The sequence below is a fragment of the Lichenostomus cassidix genome, chromosome 5, assembly GCF_008360975.1.
Source record: "Lichenostomus cassidix isolate B80296 chromosome 5, HeHo_3.0, whole genome shotgun sequence".
NCBI classification, from domain to species: Eukaryota; Metazoa; Chordata; class Aves; order Passeriformes; family Meliphagidae; genus Lichenostomus; species Lichenostomus cassidix.
The window spans coordinates 53,139,279-53,146,158 of NC_139486.1; the positions used below are offsets into that span (position 1 = coordinate 53,139,279).

General features: G+C 40.8%; 1 long non-coding RNA gene across 1 annotated transcript in view; it reads right to left on the reverse strand.

The window, feature by feature from the left end:
• The window catches only part of LOC146436659 (uncharacterized), a 64,401-nt gene extending 58,885 nt beyond the window's left edge, over positions 1–5,516 (reverse strand). The window contains exon 1 of the long non-coding RNA XR_014852744.1: positions 5,325–5,516. This is a non-coding gene — a long non-coding RNA (uncharacterized LOC146436659). The remainder of the gene's footprint in view (positions 1–5,324) is intronic.
• Positions 5,517–6,880: the final 1,364 nt, after the last annotated feature.

The following is a 6,880-nucleotide window of genomic DNA, read 5'->3' on the forward strand; positions in this document are numbered from 1 at the left end:
TTTTGTCATCAAATTTCTAGTATTGCTAAGACAAAGCACTAATTCTCTTTTCTGAAATGTCTGCATTTTTGCAGCCACAAAATGAAAGATCACTTTCTTGCTAGCATAGAGATAAAACAGAAATACTTGGCTAATGGGCAATTTATTAAAAAAATCCAATCTATATGACCTTCAAATGCAAGAGCAATTTTTCACACTTTCTAACCAAGATCTTTTTTTCTCGTTTTCAGCATTTAATAGGATGAGTTATTTCTCAAGCACAATTCCCCACCTTATCTTTAAGTGCACAATGATGGCAAAAAGGGCACAGGCAAGATAAATCCAAGTGTTTTTCTTCAACTTCAGTGTGTTGAGACTTCAGAGCTTTTATTATGCAGCATGCATAATATTTTGTGCTAAAAAGTTTTAGAGCCTTGGAGTGGTTTTCTGCAACATTTCTAAAAAGATACTAATGGCTTGCAAGTTGATATTTAAAGTGGACTTAAAAGAACATAAAACTAATAATTGCCATATCTACACAGTGCTGTCAAAAATGAATAGTGATCATTGTATTAATACCAGCAATTCCTCCTGGAAGCTTTTACACTTGGCATTGCTATCATTACTAAATGTGTTTATGTCAGCTACTGCAATGGTTTTTCTAATGCCATAACTTTCTGGAGTTAATTATAAACAAATTGGCACACTTAATTAATGGGTCCTACTAATAATATATATTATCTCAGATAAGTTTGACTGTTACTAGCAGAGGTGCAGCTCAGTTAATGATGGCAAACACTATAACCTTCTTAATAGCAAAAGGCACACCAGTATTCCTAGAAAATAAAATTAGATGTCTTTGAAATAGAAACAAAGCAAGAGAGCACTGAGGGCAAATTTATGTTGTCACGTTGGGTTTGAGCAACTCTGAACTTACACAGAACAACAGAGAAAACTCTGCCTCATACTTAACTTCTAAAGAATAAACAAAATATCTGCTGAGTGTAACAAAGTGTTGTGCCACTTGTCAGCTCAATCATAAATGAGCTTTGTTCCGCTGTGGGACAAGGAAACATAGGGAAAACCAAGCAGAGGAAAGTCCTTAATTCTGCTTGGGAGACCTCTATTTATCAGAACTGATGAATGAGCTGTTCTCAAGCTGTCCAGACACAGCTGCACAGGAGCATTTAAACTTTCTCTCTACAGAAGTTAGAATTCAAGGTTACACAGGTGACTTCAGGGGAGAAAAGAGGCCTCACAGGACCTTGTCCTTTAGTGTAGTTGGCAGCAGGGCCTTGCTAGTTGTAGGATTTGTAATATTCCTGTGTTTAATAGCCTAAAATAATTAATTTCTGTTAAATTCAATTCATTACCAGAATGAGTAATAAACAGAAAATATGAGATGTCACAGTTTAATAGCAAAAAAAAAAAAAAAATCATTAATTTCAGCTACTTTCCCCAGAAAGAATAATCTGAACTTTACAAATTGCCCAGAATGAAACAAAGCAAGATAAAATACTTTGTTTTTCTCATTTTCTGTTAATCACAGGAACTGTTCCTGGGAACTTTGTGTGTATATAGCACAGTTGTTTATACCTGAGAGCTTCAGGTTATCCACATGACCATTTATTCCTCTACATATCTGTGAAGTATCTAGCACATTTCTGAGTGCTATAAAAATTAACACTCTAAGTAGCATGATAAGTGAGTGAGTTAGCAAAGTAAAAATTACCCTTTCATCAGTGCAGTGACTTTGTAATGAGATGTGACTATTACAGGGTAGTGCAGGCTGGTACTTGGGTGGTTGAAAATTAGTTTTCTTGGTAACACAGTTCTATTATTTCCTTTCCTTCCTGGGGAGGGGAAGAGAGGTAGAATGGAAAAGGAGGAGGGATGGGAAAGGTGGAGCTAAACAGCAGAGTCATTCTGGAAACACAAATCTAAATCCTTTAATACAACCCACCCTCAAAACTGAGACGTTTTGGTACTTTCCTCAAATTTCATTATTGCCAGGGAAAGACCTAGTGGTGGTAAAGTATATCTGAATGAGCCTTTCCTTCTAGAGAACATGCCAAGCTACAGATGACAACTGTCTCTAGAGGAAGAATGGTTCAGGGCTGCCCTTGGCTCGCTGAACACTTCAGCAAATTGCGTTACCACTGGATTTTGAAATTATACTGCAGTCTCCTCTTGCAAGCAGCAGCCCCAGAAACAAAGGAAACTCTTTCCAGCTGCTTTGTATTGAGTATCCCAGTGGCAGATCTTGTGCTGACAAGTTCTGCTACAAAGTCAGAACAGTTTTACATCACTAAGTGTCTGAAATGTCTGACCTGAGTTGCAGGGGCAAAGGTAATGTAGTTAGAGGCTGAAGAGCCATTGGGTTCTGATACGTAGCAGCCCACACAACATTTTTTAACGTGGTTATCTTTGGCATTTTCTCCATTCACAATTGATAGAACAATTTTGACCCATCTCAGCATTCTTGAAACAGTTTTAAGTTCATTATCAGGCTCAGAGACTTTCTGTCAAAGGTGGACCTGGGCCACACACATCCATCCTTATTCTCACCTGTTTTAAGTTCAGAAAATACCAAGGTTTCTTGGCAGAATGGATTCTCTCCACCTTCCTCTGTCCACCACTATCAATTATAAAGATAACAGTTCTCACAGGTAGTTCTCACAGATAGATATCTACACTTTAATTTTGGAGTGCTCAGGTCTAGAACTAGTCCCAATGCACTGATTTATATCACTGTTGTTACAGATCAAACACTGCTGTTGTCGTTTACTAATGAAGTCCACATGAATAATGTCTGCTTTCCCCACCCTTTTTAAGCTACAGACTTGACCTAGAACACCTCTTACTTTTATTCCAAAAATAAAGAACTTTTATTAATAAAAAAGTTCTGAAAAAGCCAAAGCATTGGCCACAATGTATCCACTACCAACATTTTCTTTTATTACCATATTTAAATCTAAATTAAGTTCTAGGTCTAGGTATGTCAAATAGGTGTCTAATAAAAAAATCTTGCCTTATTTTGCAACAGTCATGTTCTCCAATTTCCTTCTACTTTGCACCAATTTCACTTTGCTCTTGCCTGACCTACTTCATTGCAAGGTTTACTCTGCTTTTCACAAACTGCACTTTCCTCTCATCTCATGGGATTCACCTGAACCACAAGAACCCCTTCATCAACAGAATTACTAATAAATAAGGGATCTTTTACTTCAAAGGAAGCACAAAGCATCTCAGTAACGCTGTAGAGGTAAAAGAGAGGTATGATCTTAATGAGATGGTCACATGTGTTGTTGCTCAAATGCAGAGAGTAATTTGGGCTGAACAAGAATTGCCCTGAGTTTAGGAACAGCTAAATCACCCACTTCCTACCAGCAAAGATCAGGCAACATTTGACACTTTGTAGAAAAAAATGGGCACTTTAAGATAAAATATTATATCTTGAACAAAGTACATTAGCTAAAATATATGAACACTTCACTATATAATAACCTGCTTTATCTACATAAAATGTAACATGCTTGCTGCTTTATACCATCAGAACTGCCACCAGAATGTACCTGTAAGACACCAATTTATACTTATTGAGTCATTTTTTTATCCTCCCTCTTCTTTTCTGCTTAACAATGCAAGAAACCTGCTGGTAAAAACATCACTGAGCTGTAAATCAGTTTGTTTGCCACCGCAAATAATTAATGAAAACAGTGACCTTCCTAGAATTTGTTTATATATGTATTGAGGGGGAAATTCTTCCTAACATGAAAGTAGACAGCAAGAAAAGTGCTCAACATAAGGTATGGATTTAAACAAGAAACAAGACTCAGTTCACTATCCATGCATATTTTAAAACTTAGAGATTTAAGAGTGCCATCAGATCTGGTTAATGAGTACTGCAGATCATCTGATGACTCTACTCTGCTCCCGTGCATTGCACAGTACAACCTTCATCAGTGATGCCAAAAACTATTCAAGATACCATTTAAAATAGATAGCAAGGCTACATCATAACCCTTTACGTATTTGGATTGAAACTGGAAGAATATTCTGCAAGAATTCTTGCACAGTCTATAGTATAACCTGTTTACTGAGAGGTTGTGTGAGTCATGAGGAAATTCTCCATTTAGAATAATCATTTATGGTTACACCCACTGCTAAAGAAAAGCACTGGGTGATCATAACTACAAGCTTGCATGGAACAGTTCAATTAAAATTCAGGCAACAGAAAATGTTATTGTTCAAATGAGCAACCAACAAGCAGATTCTACAAGTGGAAACTATTCCAGAGCTTGGTATCTGGGTCATACAGCTGCCAGGTTTGCCTTCTGTGTAGCAACATTGACAGAGAAAACAGTTGAGGGGGATTCCTATTTGCATTTTTCACCACAGTAAACAAGAACAGGCACTGTGAATTGTGTGTTTTAGGGAGCTGCATGTGGGGTTGCAGCACTACATTGATAGCTGGTCTTCCTTTAGTAAACATAGAAGTTATGCCCTGAAAAGACCAGAAATATTCTGCTAACATATGTACAACATCAGGATTTAGAATGCAAGTTGTTAGCTCCTTAGGCAGCACGAGCACCAAGATGTTACTGAACAACCAGGCATGTGAAATACTGAGACACTGGACTGTAAATCCACTAGGTCACCTAAGACTTTTCAAAAAGGGCTATCATTTTATGTTCAGTGGCAATTCCACCCCAAAACCCTTAACTTTTATTGATCTAAACTTTAATCTGTATGTTAATACATTTGTAAAGTTATTCAGAACAGAAATATATGGCCCTGGCATAAAATGGATCTTTAAGGTCAAGTAGTTTTCTGTGGTAGGCTGGCCCTGGCTGGATTCCAGGCACCCACCTAAGATGCACTATCACTCTCCTCCACAGCTGGACAGGAGAGAGAATACAATGAAAGCTTCATGAGCTGAGCTAAGGACTGGGAGAGATCACTCACCAGTTACTGTCATGGGCCAAACAGGCTCAGCTTCGGGAAATTAACTGAATTTATCAGCAATCAAAACCAGAGCAGGATAATGAGGAATAAAAGAAATCGCAAAAATACCTTCCTCCCCCCCCTCCCTTCTTCCTGGGCTCTACTTCCTCCCACCCAGTGACACAGGGGGACAGGGAATGGGGTTATGGTCAGTTTATCACACATTGTTTCTGCAGCTGCTCAGGGAAAGGAGTGCTTCCCCTGCTCCAATGTGGGATCCCTCCCATGGGAGTCATTTCTTCCCAAAATATTTCAACCTGGGCCACTCTTCTACAGAGTGCTGTCCTTTAAGGACAGCCTGCTCCAGCATAGGCTCCCCACAGGGTCACAAGTCCTACCAGGAATCCTCCTTTGGCATCAGCTCCTCTCTCCACAGGTCTGCAGGCCTCTGTCAGCAACCACCGCCAGCCATGGCCTCCCACAGCTTCACAGCCTGCTCTCAGGCCTACACCTGCCCCAGTGTGAGCTCCTCCAGGGCTGCAGGTGCATCTCCTCATCCCCGTGGATCTCCACAGGTGCATCTCATCATCCCTGTGGCGCTCCACAGGTGCATCTCATCATCCCCGTGGCGCTCCACAGGTGCATCTCATCATCCCCATGGCTCTTCACAGGTGCATCTCCTCATCCCTGTGGATCTCCACAGGCTGCAGGTGGATCTCATGATCCCTGTGGCTTTCCACAGGTGGATCTCATCATCCCCCTGCCCTCCCTGGCTCAGGGCACAGCTGCCTCACCATGGCTGCACCACAGCCTGCAGGGGAATCTCAGCTCTGGTGCCTGGAGCACCTCCTGCCCCTCCTAGGTGTCTGCAGGGCTGTTCCCTCACACATTCTCACTCCTCTCTGGCCACAATTACCTCTGTGAAATACCCTTTTTTCCCTTCTTCAATAGATTGCATATTTACAGTAATAACCAAGGCATTAGCACCATCTCTGCTGGGCTCGGCTTAGGCCGGTGTGCCTCTCATAGCCTTGGCTCTGCTGGACATGGCAGAAGCTTCCAGCAGCTTCCCACAGAAACCACTGCTTTGGCTGCCAAAACCTGGCTGTGCAAAGCCAATACACTTTTTATCTATTGCCTACTTCCTCACTACAAGAAGAATTTAATTCTACTGGTGACAATCATCAAGTGATGACCAGGAGAGAAATTTAATATGTAAGTAAGTGAGGTTCACACTACAGACGAAATGAAAAAATGCCTCAAACCTACTCACCACAAAGACTAACAGCTGGCACATTTGTACATGTGCATTTATTCAATAGAATTCATTAATTAATTGTAATTATTAGAACACAAATTTAAGACTGAGATCCTCCTGCTTTTGGACCCAATCTCATGTGAAAAGTATTACAACAAGCATTATAGTGCTGGTAAAGAGACATGCCTGACGCACAGCCTACTGGAGCCACACATGGCACTGACAATTTTAAGGAGGATTAGAACACACTACATTCTTTATCTTAATTTATTATCTAAATTGACAGCTCACAGTTACTGCTTATGTTGCAACCCTCAGGTATCCAACTGATACTACAGTGTCTTTCTCAGGTTCAACAACTGCACAAAGGGAGAGGTGTCCTCCCATCATCACATCTGTGTAGCTAAAATGGGCAAAATGAGAGAAAAATTTCTCTTTCTGATCTGAAATAGAGCAGAAAGCTGACAGTGCTAACCCAGAGTTACACAGAAGGCTCTGTGGGAAGAGCACATGTTATTGAAGCTGTGTGTTCAGCCCAGAGCCCTGGAAAGATGGGATTTGCCTGGGTGCCTCACTCTGTTTGGCCATGGCTCCTGCACCATTCTGGCCATCCTGCTACAGCACTCCCTGCTTTCCCAGCTTCCCTGTCCCATGGATTGTCCGTGTTCCTGACCTAGAAATCCTGGGAAGAGCACT